This window comes from Fringilla coelebs (assembly GCF_963513975.1).
Source record: "Fringilla coelebs genome assembly, chromosome: 1".
NCBI classification, from domain to species: Eukaryota; Metazoa; Chordata; class Aves; order Passeriformes; family Fringillidae; genus Fringilla; species Fringilla coelebs.
In genome coordinates, this window is record NC_140028.1 from 77,268,099 (window position 1) to 77,282,303 (window position 14,205).

The window sequence follows — 14,205 nt, forward strand, 5'->3', positions numbered from 1 at the left end:
TTTTACTTTCAGTTACATACTACATAAGGTTTATTGATATATTTTTCTAAACTAATATTTCTTGTTTAGTGACTCCAGTAGCTTTGAAGTAAAAGAAACTGATATATTACTATTCTGTAAAGACTACAGAAAATAAAGTTTAGCCATCTTTTTGGATTAACAATTATAAAATTATCAGTTTATAATTATTTCACTAATTTTCAGAGGCTAAATTGACAGATAGTGGGTTTGTTCATATGTTATATGTTTGGTTTTAGACAGCTTTTACCTAAACCTTTAATCCAGTACAAGTATGGACTCTTCTTTATTTCTAGCACATAAGGTTAGTCAGATCTTTTCCTTTGTAAAAATATTATATTGTGTTAACACTATCATGAGACTGGAAAATGAAGAAGATAAGACCAGAGATGGCTTTCTATTCAGCATTAACACCCTGAATTTTCTAGGGCTTTTTGTTGTTGTTTTTGTTTTGGGTTTTTTTTAGTTCTACTTTGTGAAGATGAAATAGAAATTTCAAACTTTCCTTTAAAATCCTAGCTGCAGCCCTAGCAATCAGCCAGCATTGGTTTGATTCAAGTCCTAGATAAAAGTTAATTTTTTTTCTTTTATTTTTATCTCCAGTATAAGAAATAATTACACTATTCAGAGTCTAGACTGCCTGTTAACTTAGTATCATTGAAAATTTACCTGATTGGCTGCAACAGGTTGCATCAGTTAAAGCTGGGGTCAAAAAAGAAAATAGACATCATATGAATAAGAGCTTTTGCAACCTCATTACTGTCTACAGCTTCCTCACAAGGGGAAGCAGAGGGGCAGACACTGATCTTTCTGCTGACCAGTGACCTGAGAAAATGATGTGTACAAGGTCACAACCACCAGAGGGATGGTTGGGCACTGGAACAGCCTCCCCAGAGAAGTGGTCACAGCACCACGCCTGTCAGAGTTCCAAAAATATTTGGACAATGCTCTCTGGCACATGGTGTGACACTTGGGGATGTCCTGTCCAGTGCCAGGAACTGGAGTTTGATGGTCCTTGTGGCTCCCTTCAAACTTGAGATACTCTGTGATTCTACAGTTATTAACAGAAGAAATGTCACATTCCTTACAGAAGGAGGCATGAACTGTAGTTCCGATTTTGTTATGAAGAGAGTTTTAAGGACAGCCTAGCAGCACCTGCAATTAAAAGAGCACAGAAATGCTGAACCAGTGCAAGCAGTTCTGGCCAAACACCTTCCCACCTGGATTAAAGGAGATTAGTCATGTTTTTTATCTAGATGGACTTCACTGGGAAAGAAAACCCACTGGAATCCTACCTAGCTGTACCATGAAGATGAACAAAGTGTGAAGAGCCAAAAGATTCTTAGAAGATAAGTAGTTACCAAAAAAAAAAAACCACTCAGAAGGTTTTAATGTTGGCAAAAGAAACTCCTGAATATTTACTGGGCTAGCATTTGATTTATGATTCCTTTTTTGAAAAATAAAATTGACAGTCAAGATGGTTGTGTACCAATGTCTTAAAATAGTAGATTTAATAGAAGTTCACAGAATTTGTAAAAATAAATGTGAAGTCATGATCAGGGTACTTTCTTCTGGGACTGTGCATAGCTTATCACTAGGCACAAGCTTTAATGGATTTCTTAATGGATAGCATTAACTGAAGCACCACTCACAAAAAATGAAAACCAGCTGCATTACGCTAGGTGACTAATCCAGCACCTTACATGGCCAAGGATATTCATACTGGTCCAAATAAAGGATTCTAGGCATAATGAGTTGAAATATGATTAAAAAAATTTAAAACAAACCATCACAAAACAAAACAACAAACCCCAAACCACAAAACCCTCTAATTATTTAAAAAAAATACTCAATGAAAAATGGTTTTGTTTTAATCAAGAAAAATGATCTTTTTTTTTAAAACTTTTTGAGGGGGTCTAGTCTTTTTTATATACAAAAACATTCAATTTCTATATACAAGCAATCAATGCTCCATAACAAAACACTATCAGCCCTTGAAATTTGCATTAAAAGAGAGTTTATCATTGCCAGACCACAAACAGATGGGTCCACACAAGATCCTCACCTGCTGAAAATTTATCAGAACCACTATGCAGTCAAAGTTGTATTGTCATAGCAGAATTTTTAAAAGTTCATCTAATTGATGCTTGGTTGTGCAAGATGCGATGATGTTCAAAATGAGCTGTGTTCTGCTATGCTGTCTTTTACACTGAATGTGAGTGGTTAACTGTAGAGATGATTTAAGACTCCTTGAATTTTGAAAAAGTGTTGAAGATTGTGAATGCCATGGGACAGAGAGAGAGAAACAGCAAACGTTTCTCACAGTGGCTTGTGAGAGTTTCTAGGGAGTTGTAAGGATGTGATAACTTGTTAAGTATAAACAATCTGCATATGGTGTTTTTTTACTTTGTCTTTCTGCTCTTCTCAAGGACAGTGTGTTAGGAAGGTGTTTTTGTTAGTTAGCCAATCAAATAGAATGCATGGCATCATTCTATAAAAACTGCATGGTTCTCTTGAACAAAGCTTTCCTTTTGCTCCTTCTAAAATACTGCCTCCCACCTGTTCTTGTGTCATTCTTGGCACAAGAGTGACAGAAGATGGTTATTAGAAAGCATTCTTATACTCAAAAATCAGTACAGGAAATTATTAAACACTACAAACCAATGGATTTGGTACCCTATTGACCAAAGAAATTTTATGAGAGTTAAATGAGTTATGAAACAGGCTTTTCTTGAGCAAAAAGGGATCTGAGAAGTTTGCAAACAGGATTGAAAAAAATCTTAATCTGCAAACAGCACTGCATATACACAGGCAGATAATGAGCACTGCATGTACACAGGCTACAATGAACGTATAATCTAAACATGACATTAAAATAATTTTAAGGGATTCAGTACTGGCCTCAGTTGGCATAAAAAATTATTTTGCCTATCATACACAGGGATATGTAAACTACAGGATAAAAGAAATGGAATGACATAACCAATGACTGAAGAAATATTTTTGCAACTATACCCAAATGATTTGCACAGAGAGTGACTGTCAGAAGCACAACAAAGTAACAACACAATTAGTCAGATAAAATCCAGCCACTGTTTCTGTAAATATAATTGCACACACAGTCATGCTAGCCATTACCTGCTGTGAAAGGAACAACTGTGAAACACAGAGACATGATTCATTAATCTGACTCACATCTCTCTCTGTTCCTCAACCAGAGAGGAAACTATCTTCATTTATATCTGAGGTCCATGCACTAGTCAAGGATAATACAGGTGTATGAGGCAGTACAAAGGTCCCTTTATATTCCCAAAGCAGCAGAGGCTTTTCTTCTGTGCAATTTCTCTTCCCAAGGAACTTGCTAGCAGAAAAAAGATCTCACTGATTTCTTGAGTCATTCCTCCCATATATTAAGATCAGGTCACCAGTTAGGGAACAAAGCAAATACATGAGACACTGATGAGCAATTACTTAGTTTAAATAGAAAGAACTTGCAATAACCCACTTTTGTATAGTCCACATGTACTGTTTGTCCTAACAAATTATTTCTCAAAAATGAATAGCAAGAGCTCCTCTGAGCAGTGTGGTGGCATCCCATTGACTAGCAAAAAATAAAGAAATTGAATAGAGATCTAATGAAGATGTTTGAGGTTTCAGAATCAGTTAAAGGCATTTACCTCTTGTTCTTTGCTAGCAGTTCAGCACTGCACTTTAAACTCCTTAAAATCATGTACACTATTAATAATAATCTTGTTACAGAAATCTTAATAATACATAATATACAGTAATTTTATGGGGGGTTTCTAGGCTGCACACAACTGTTTAACTGCAAAGAAATTTGTTATCTGGATTAGGCTAACTGAATAACTGTTCAGAAAACAGCAAATATGGCAAAAAAAAGAGGCAATAGAGAAGGAAGAGACAGAGCCAAGAGGAATGGTTCAATTTCCCAGAGACCAGTGAGAGAAGCAGATCAATTCCACAGATCATCCCAGAAGCATGTGGGGGTCTTTTGGACAGTCTTGCAAAGTGCACACTGCCCAGATGACTATCTGAGTAGTACTCTTTAAAGCTGAGACTACCTAGGTAATGCTACCAGAGATACTGAACTTCGGTGTACTTGTAGAAAAACTAAGGCAAATAAAGAAAAGGTAATTATAGGCACTGATTATAACATCACACTTTAACTCAGATGTCCTTAAGTCTGTGATTTCTCCTGTGACATTTCTTTGGCCCAACATACTAGAATCAGTGTTAACCACACAACCTTGCTACTCTGCTGTCTCCACTATATATGCATATTGTACGTGTGTACCTATGTGAACGAAATTTCTACAAGCTTCCACCTTTCAGTAGTCACACTGGTCTGTTTAAATTTATAACTAAATCTTCCCTGATTAATTAATTTTTGCTCAGTTTTCAATTCCCAGTACTCAAAGCTATGGATAGAAAAAAAAAAAAAAAGGTAAAAAAAAAAAAGAAAATACCACAACCAAAAACCTCAATCATTAAAAACTGTTTATAGGCACTATCAAGGAGAACTTCTTTACTGTGAGGGCGACCAAGCACTGGAAAGAATTGCTGTGGAGTCTGTGTACTCTCCCTCCCTGGAGATATTCAAGAACCATCTGGAGAAAATCCTGTGCAATGTGCTCTAGGATGACCCTGTTTCCCTGTTTGAGCTGGGAGGCTGGACCAGGTGACCCACGGTGCTTCCTTCCAACCTGGCCCACTCTGTGGTTCTTTAATCCTGCATTTTTTCTATCAGAAAGTGAAAATTCTCTTGTATGCATGCTGGCTTGCATTGTATACATATATGTATATTTTTTTCTTTCTTTAAGGAGAGGGGAATCCATAACCAGGATGAGTGGAATGTCTTTTCTGTCTTAAGAAACTGAGGATTACACAACATGATATTTGTAAAACAGGTAACAATAACTATAAAAATGATGATGTACTTGTTGAATAACAATGTTCAGTTATCAGTGGAAGTCAATATTGACATGAGGAAGACAGTGACATTTCTTTGCGTTTGTCTGACTATTTGATACCTTGTTGTTTCTAACATCTATGCATATCATCACAACTTTTATTCTCAGAAAGGCAAAGGGACACCAAAACAACAACAAAAAATTCAATTCTTTCAATTTTGATTCATGTAATAGTGTCTTTGAACACATAATATTTCATTATATTAATTAATTAGTGCTGTTACATTAATCTTTAAGAAATTAGTTTTAATCTAATACTAAAACACACAAAGTCATGTTCATTCTCACTCATCTTTTCAGAGAAGAAAGACTTATTTCCATTCTTTTATTTCAGATAGTTCTTTACTGTTTTACCTAAGCCTCTTTTCTGAGGCAGAGAGCCTGTTCTTCATTCCAGCCAAGGTAGGTTTTTATAACTTCTATGTTACTCCTCCATTTTATTTTTTTTTTTGTCTAGATATAAGTTACTTCTGTTCTTCCTTAAAAAGTTCTCTGTTATTCTAGAAAAATTATTTTGAATTTAAACCAAAGTTTAAATTCAGACCTTACTAATGGTCTTCAGATTAATTTTAGTTTCATATAGTGGACAATTTTCACAAAGTAGCTTAAGACTTAAAGAGCAAACTGTATTAAATATACTAATCCCACTGATAACCACAGACTTTGTATATGCAACTTTATTTCATTCTTGTAAAAATTTTAGCTGTCAGTCTTGTTCTGAGAACTTCACAGGAATGTATAAACAGGTAGACAAATGGAGATTTAATGTTCAAGCCACCAGCAAATCCTCAGAAACAGAAGGGAAGAAGAATCTAGGTTAATCAGTAGGATCATGTCTTAGGTTCTGATTGAGCAAACAAAAAAAGAGTTACTTAACTCTAGGCCTATTAAAGAAAAGCTCATTCACATTAATTGGCTTGTCTGACTAAAACTTATCTTAGAACATTTTAAATATTATGTTATTGTTGTTTTATGGTGCTAGAAGAACATCTTCTATGCACAGATAAGATAATATGTATAAATTCACCAGGAAAACTTAAGAATGCAGAATTCAAGTTTCAAAATGTGTTTGTCTTACATTATCACAATAGTAGTCTAATGACAAGTGAGACCTTGTAATATCATTTTGAGATTGTTCATAAATGCATGGTACTGTTCATAAAGGTATGATATGTTATATGAGACTTTCTACTGTGAGTTGAAGACTTTCAAGAAATCATTCACTGTGTGCTTAATAGAAAAAAAATTGCACTCTTTGCATTCAGAGAGAGCCTTGAACCATAACTTGCATGTTTTCTGGAGTCAGCTTTTTTTCTGCAGGGAGCAGGATGAGGATTTGGTGATGTTGAGCATCACTAAAAGAGCACTAGAAAAAGAACTGAATGACTAGCAAAATTGCACTCTCACTTTAAGATGGAAAGCATTTCACAGCAAGGATCCATATCTGAGCAAGGACTCGTATCTCATTCCCATTTTGAGCCTCGTTCGACAGTTCTTACACTGTGTGCAGAGTACTCTGTTCAAGCAGGTTGTGAAAATGGTAGACCAAGATACCTAAATAAACATGAAAACTATCTTTGAAAAAGTTGTAATAAGTTATATCCTACTTATGAAAGTAGTCATTCTGCAGAGTTACTAGAGAGAGAATAATTTAAGGAGAGATAGAACAATGAAAAAGAAATTTTAAAGTGCCACAGATTCCAGGTTTGGTTTTGATTTTTTGGGGTTTTTTTGGTTTTTTTTTGTTTTTTTGTTTTATTAATGAGACTTGGAATATATAGAATGAAAACAAACAAGACAAATAATAACTATAATTGTGTACCTATAATTTCATCTGTAATCTGCTACTTTTGATTAAAGTTAATAAATATTTCACTGTTAAGAGTACATGAATTGCCACATATTCTAACATAGAGCTACTAGATATGGATTGGGCTGTTTGTGAAAACCTCATCAGCCTTTAAGAATAAAAAGGGTTTGGTTATCAACAAGCAACAATCTTCAGCAGAGGACAGATCATTATCAAAAAAAAAAACCCAAAACCAAACAAACTAAAAACTACTCACAGTGATTAGAAAAGCTTAAAATGCTAATAAAAGTTCATAAGCCTGATCAGATGCAGATTTAATAGCATTAAGGAAGCTTTAAACCTCTTTATTCTTCATAGAGAAATTGTTTGCACTGGAGGCTAAGGCAACTTAGCAAATAGGAGACTAAGGGGCCGCTCTTTAACCCCGGCTGATCTTTAACCCCAGATGATGTCTGATGGGATAAGAGCTTGTGTAGCAACTGTCTTCCACCCCAAACCCCATCCTATATTGGCAAAACAGCTGTGAAATATTTTGTTTGTTTGTCTTCCGAGGCAACATCACTTTTCAAGGAGCGGAACAAAGCTGCATTTTTTTTCATGGTTATGAAATCACCTCCTACACACCATCCTAACCATCATCATCATGCAGCTTGCTGTAAATTTAAAACTTGAATATACATTTTGTTTCTAAAACTCTGAATTGTGAGGTGCTGACATTATTTGGTTTGTACACATCTTGAGATTGAACAGTCTGTAAAAGATACCTGTGCCAGATTTCAGCAACACTGACAGGTGTTAAACACTTGTGCCTTCCCCTTGCATGAAAATGAAGGGCTCTTATATGATTATTGCAGTTATGCAGATTTACGCATGAGAAGGAAAAGAGGCACATGAAAAGATACACACACTGAACAAAATATCCAGTAAAGAATATTCCAGTAAAGAATATTCAGTGCTTAATCCAAAAGTAATGAAAGTAAATAATACTGAAGAACTAAAACAATTCTGAATTGACTGATGAATTATTAGAGTGATAACATTTTGTAGTATTTCCCCTAAATAACTGAAAGCAAAAAAGGCAGTAATCTGTTTTACTATTCCAAAGAATTAAATATTCTGTTTTTGTAATCTAGAGAACTATTTCTATAAGGTATGAAATTTATAAAATAGTGCGTTCTAAATTTTCTAGATTTCATTAGCTTTTGTAGACATTTACCTAAAACTTTCTACCACATTTCATGAAAACAGATATTCTTGACTTCCGTTAATTATACAAATAGAGAGAAAATAGTAAATAGGAGTTCAATGTTATACCGCACTAAAAACATTACTCTTGGAAAACACTGGGGAAAGGACTGAAATTCATTAAACTGCAGATTTATCTTCTACAAGTGTTTTAAAAAATCAATTATATTGATCAGTTTGGACTCCAAATTTTAAATTAATAAAAAGTGTGTTGTGTGGTTATTTTTTTAGATTTTATATTTCAAAATCTGAGTTTAAATTTTCTTTAGAATCAGACAAACCCCAGTTGAATTGCATAATGTATATATAATTAAAAAGAAAAAGGGCAAAAAATAAAACAAAGAAGAAAAATGTAATCAGGAACTCAAAATACTTCCAACATAACTTCTTGATGTTTACATTTCCAGTTATTCTGTCTTTAAACAGGAAATACGTGTCAGAACAATTCTTTTTGTGAACAGTAACTCTGCAGCTCTGACAGCAAAGGACAGAGCTTGGGCTCCACAACATGACCGAGCGTTGGGTTAAAAGCCAGTGCTGCCTGCATTGTGCTCAGACACCACATGTACACTCATACATGTGTAAGCCAATTTTCTAAGAACTCATCCCAGTGTATTTGCACCGTACCAGGGATTTTGCCAATCGGGGACATATCCCTCTGTATAAAAAAGTCAAGAACAGACCAATATATTTTCAAGAGGCAGACTTCATTTCAGCCTGTATTCAAACAAATGTCTGAGAAATATGGCCTGCTATGAGGAAACAAGAGTTTTAATGCATGAACAAGAACATTTCGTATGTAGTTTTCCCATTTAAAAGAGATTATTAAAGGATAAGTATATGCTATATATAGACTGTAAGATGCCCTTAACATACCTTGGATAGAAAATCATTCAAATATGCCATGTTCATAGACTACTGAAAGAAACAATTAACTTATTTTAGCTAACAGATAAAAACAAATGCAAAGCACTAATATGTCTCAATAATATCTGGTCTGAAACACTACCAAGCCGTAATTTCTTCTAGAAAATATCCTATTAATTTTTACCATACTCTTCAAGTCTTTTGCCTTATATGTACATGAAAGAAAAGCAATTTTCTACTGTCAGTAACTAAATTTTACCAAAAACTCAATTATATAGCTAAACATTTTGTGGATTGTAGTGGGTTTTCCCCTCCCTTTCATCTTCTACCCTTCACTATTTTTATTATATAGACTGTAATAAATCAAAATAATTTTTTAATGCAATCTGGTTATATACACACCCTATCATATTGTAAACACAGGCATTCTAAATACATGGAAAAATCTCTCTGCATTTCTAAATATCACTTTCTGCTGCACATCTATTTTCTCTTGATAGCAAAAAAAAAACCAAACAAGAACCAACACCATGTCTTCATAAGCAATATTTTAGAATAAAGATGTTATAGACAGGTGGAGTCCCATCTCATCTACTACAGTTGCTTTTAGCAATAGTGTTATGAAAGTAATGCACAAGAGACCATACTTTTTTCTAATTCCTTTTTTACTGCATTTTCACCAGGGAGAAAGGAAATGAGACTCCAGGGAAGCTGACTACACATGGTAGTGGTAAGACACAACCTACAGGATGCGAATAATTTGATATGTACAAAACTAAATGACTGAAAGCAAACAATTTACAGGACAGTTCTAATTCTATCTATTTCAACACTTGACCATGAAATCCAATGCATCAAAAATTTACATGTCAAAATACCATGAACCACCAGAATAACGTCAACACACAAAAAATCCAGCTCGTTTTAGTTTATCAGTATTTCTTAAATAAACACAGTAACAGCTATGTACTACTGATGTCAATATACTCCCACTCTGCACAATTACAGACCATCAGAACAACTGTTCATCACTGACTGAACACTCTCAGTAATCATGAACCTTCTCATATGCACAGACAAGGCCTCAAACAGCTAATGTCAAGGTAATCAGTCTTTATCCCTGACACCAACTCACTCATACGTGTTGTGTCCTGAAAACTAATCATCAGGGAAATACGGGAGACAATGTTCTACAGGCCCATAGCACAAGTACTTTGTAGCATCTCTTCAATTAAATTCTTTAATAAGAGCAGAATTGGTGCCAAGTGTGTAGGAAAACCCTTAGATAGTAACTCCTCTGATCCTGCTAGGCAGGGCAAGATTTTTACAAGTAACCTAGGATCAGAATCTTGTTTCTGAAATTAGATCATCAGCTATTTACTGCTCACAAAATTCTGGTAAAGGGATTATAAGCCCCGCAGTCTTCATCATTCTCTCCAACATACTGAAATCTCTTGGTTTCACTTCTGTGATACTTGCAAGTCAGTGACTGCTGTGTATGACACAGCCTTGACATCGATTACTAATACAGTATTGCAGCTACATCCCCATGGCAACTTGCTTTCAGATAATTTCTTAAGCCACATTTCTACCAGCCACAAGAGATGTCCTGTAATATCACACTAATTCCTAAAATATGTAATATTTATTTTCAAAAAAAGCAAAACACACCACTTATTGTTCCATTAAAATCCCACAACCCTTCTAGCTTGTGTAATTTATCAGTTTTCTCACTTTTTCAGTTCCGCCCTTCCTCTCTAGCAAACCAGTATTCATTACTCAGGAGCTGAAGTAAGCTTCCATCCAAAACCCAAGGAGACAGCAGAGGAAGGCGTGCAGTCCCTCAGAGGGAGACGTATTGAAGCTAAATTTTGTGGAAGGAAGAAGTTTGCAGCTAGGCAAGACAGAGGATTTCCTTCAACACTCTGAAATGGTCAAATTTGTGGTCCACTTCTTCTGGTTTTCCTCTCATTTCCTACCATCTCAATTCAACCTAGTTCACTTAATGGACAGAAAACCCTTCATCTTTTTTGGCTGAATCAGTCTTTCTCTGGCTATTGTGCTGCATATAACTTCCCAAAGAAATAAATGAGCATCAGACATGGTACAAAAATTAAAGAGAAAACATAGCTGGGAGCCATAAATATACTTACTAACAGTGCACAGGAAGATTGATTAGACTGGGTCTAATCTGCTTCCTTGGTACATCCACATAAAAAAAAAAACCAAAACTCTATGCTCTTTCCAGCTAGTCCTATTCTACTAAAACATGACACTGTTCTTTTAATTTCCTACATGATGTTTGCTGCTCTAAGAGGATCAATATTCTGGGTATTCAAAAATGTGCAGGGAGCAGTTTGTTCCACAGTCAGGGAGGTCTTATGGCATTCTCCTTCCCTGCATTTGTGTCTAAACAAAATACACTAGAGTATATTAAAGCCATGTTCATATTTCCTCAGCTAACAAAAGTACAACCTAGTGCTATGAACTTCTGCCTCAGCTGCTGTAATATTTTCAATTGCAAGAAAAGCAAAAATTTCATTTTAAACTAACTTGTTCAATAATCAAACTTTTAATATATTATATACTAAGTGTAAAGTTTAAATATTTTTCTTGTGTTACTATCCTCAAACAACAGCTTAAGCGCATAATACACTCACAAATACATTTAAATGCTTCTAGAGCCGAGCTTCACTCATTAGTGGTCATTAGGATAGCTCAGCTTCTCACATCCAAATCTATCCTGTAATATTCATTATTATATAGTGCTTTTTGCTACAGAGATATTTTCTGCTGTGGACAAATTGAAAGCAGTTAACACCTGCATTTTGAAATTGAAATTTTAATTTGAGATGAATCAAAAAAGCATTAAAATTAACAGACAAGCATGCTGCAAACAAAGCTGACAGTCATTTTTAGTATAAAGCAGAGCAGCGTTTTTAATAGCATGCAAATACTGTTGACAGGCATGTCTTTATTCAATTAGTTCCTAGTTTCCAAGGGCAGAGTAGTGTGCACACATCCAAACTGCGTTTTCTAATTTTAGAGGCTTTGTATATTGAATATTTCAAACTACTTAGTATCCAAATCAATTTAACAGAATGCCACTTAAGGTACTTTTCAGTTTTGGCTTTCAATAATTTACGAGGTATACCTCAGCACTGCTCATGACCTGATCCATAATTACATCCAAGCAGATCTCTCAGCCTTCTTTTTGAAGTATTTCAGAGTAGTTATACTTCTAGGTGTGCACATTTTTGTATTATAAAAGTGTCGTACCAATCCATCTGCATATCCTATTTACTTCTGTGGCTAAAATAGCAGGTAAAACTGGCACTTACTGTTCAATGGTTACAGGGCACTTCTCCACTCCTCCTTTTCCAAATGGTTTGCCAAATCAAACCTACTGCCTCCTCAGCTGCTGGGAAACAAAAACAAAAAGCCCACACACACGTCAGAATTCAAGGAACTGAGGGAGAGGGCATTTTACTAAAAAAATCTCTCGGGAAGAGGAAAGAGCAGTGTAACGGTGGTACTAACACCAACTTTTTCTCATAACAGCTAACAAGGATGCGAACAAAAAATCCTTTCTCAGGAGTGCTGTAGTGGGACACAGTTAACATCTTTAGGTAAAAAGAACAAAAAAATACCAAAAAATTATATTAAAAATATAAAAAAAGAAGCATAAAGCCAGCTTGTTTGATTTTTTACAAAACTGTGAACTATCAATAACTCAACAATTAATTATATTTTTTTAATACATTCTCCACTGGTCAACTATGTTAAAGGATTAGCCAAGGTTTATCTACAACCATATCAGTATCTTTTTTTTTTGTTTGCAAATGCAAATGTTTACACCTTGATACAAAATTAAGCTTCTTTGAAAACACTTTTGCTTTATTTATTTTTTATATAAAACCTGAAAATTTCCACTGGAGAAAATGCAATTAAAAAAAAGGCAATTGTAAGAAACACATTTTCTGAAGTACCTGAAAGCTGCTGATTTCTTAGCATTCCCCAGAGATTTCAGTAAGCAATGCAGTGCTAACATTGGCTATTCAACAGAGTTATTAATAGCTGTATTTCTAGCACAAATAAAATGTGCTGATATTACTCCTATAACACTAGTGTGATGAAGGACCTGCAATTTACAGTAAGCCTCATTTGCAAAACACCAGATAGCATCTTAAAAAATTAAATAGTCATTTCAAACACAGTATATATTAGACATGCCACTGTGTTGAGCACCATTCTGTTTCACAAGGTATGTAAAATGCATCATGACTAAAACATGAAATAGGAACAGTTTGCTGTCTAAAAGTCAGTATCATTCTCACACCTCTTGTCAAGACCACGCCAGCTACAAAATGTTTTTCTATTCACAGTAGCTGGTGGCAATACTGACAGACAACATGAAGACAGACCCCTGTTGCACTGCACAATCACTCCTTACACACTGCAAAGAGACAGCCCCTGTTCTGCATAGGTGGAAATGTATTTAAAAAAATGTATTTTTGAAGAGAAACCTTCCCTGGATGAAAATGGCTTATATTTCCATGTTACAAGCAGAAAAATGAAGCACGCCAAATTTCATGGGGTAAAATATACATGCAAGCAGCAGTCAGATAAAATGAGATCTGAACCTCTGCTCACTCTACTTGAGCAACTCTACTTGAGCAACTTTGCACAGGGCAGAAACACAGATGAGCTGCTACCAACTTCATATCCTTGCAAGGCTACAATTAAATTTTTATCAAGAAAATATTTTTTTATTTATTTATTTTTCATTGGCAGTAATACTTTTTTCAACTTTCTGTTATTCACATTTGTATTCTTGCACTGCAGGAAACCTGAATTTAGAGATGAGAGATCCTGTAAAAAAAAAAAAAAGCCTCTTTTCTGAAGATAGAGTACTTAATCAACTGCTTAATTAATTTGCCTTCCTCACCTATTTCAATTTAATGCCATAATTCTCATCTCCAGAATGACACCTGCCTGTACAGCTGTTTTACTTGGCATTTCTGTGTGTGCTCAAGTCCTGCAAAATGAAAACAGAGTTGGAGTTGGGACAAAATGGAGGGGCACAAACCAGGACATTGTTGGAGATGTTTAATGCTCTGATTCCCAAGGCTACTCCAGGAAAAATAAAATATTATTGCTACAATATTGCAGAAGAGACCTGAGAAAAAATGTCAAGGAATAGAAAGGGTGAAATACTTTTGTATCTTCTTTTTCAGAACTGCTAGAGAGAAAAAGGAAGGAATTTGCAAATCA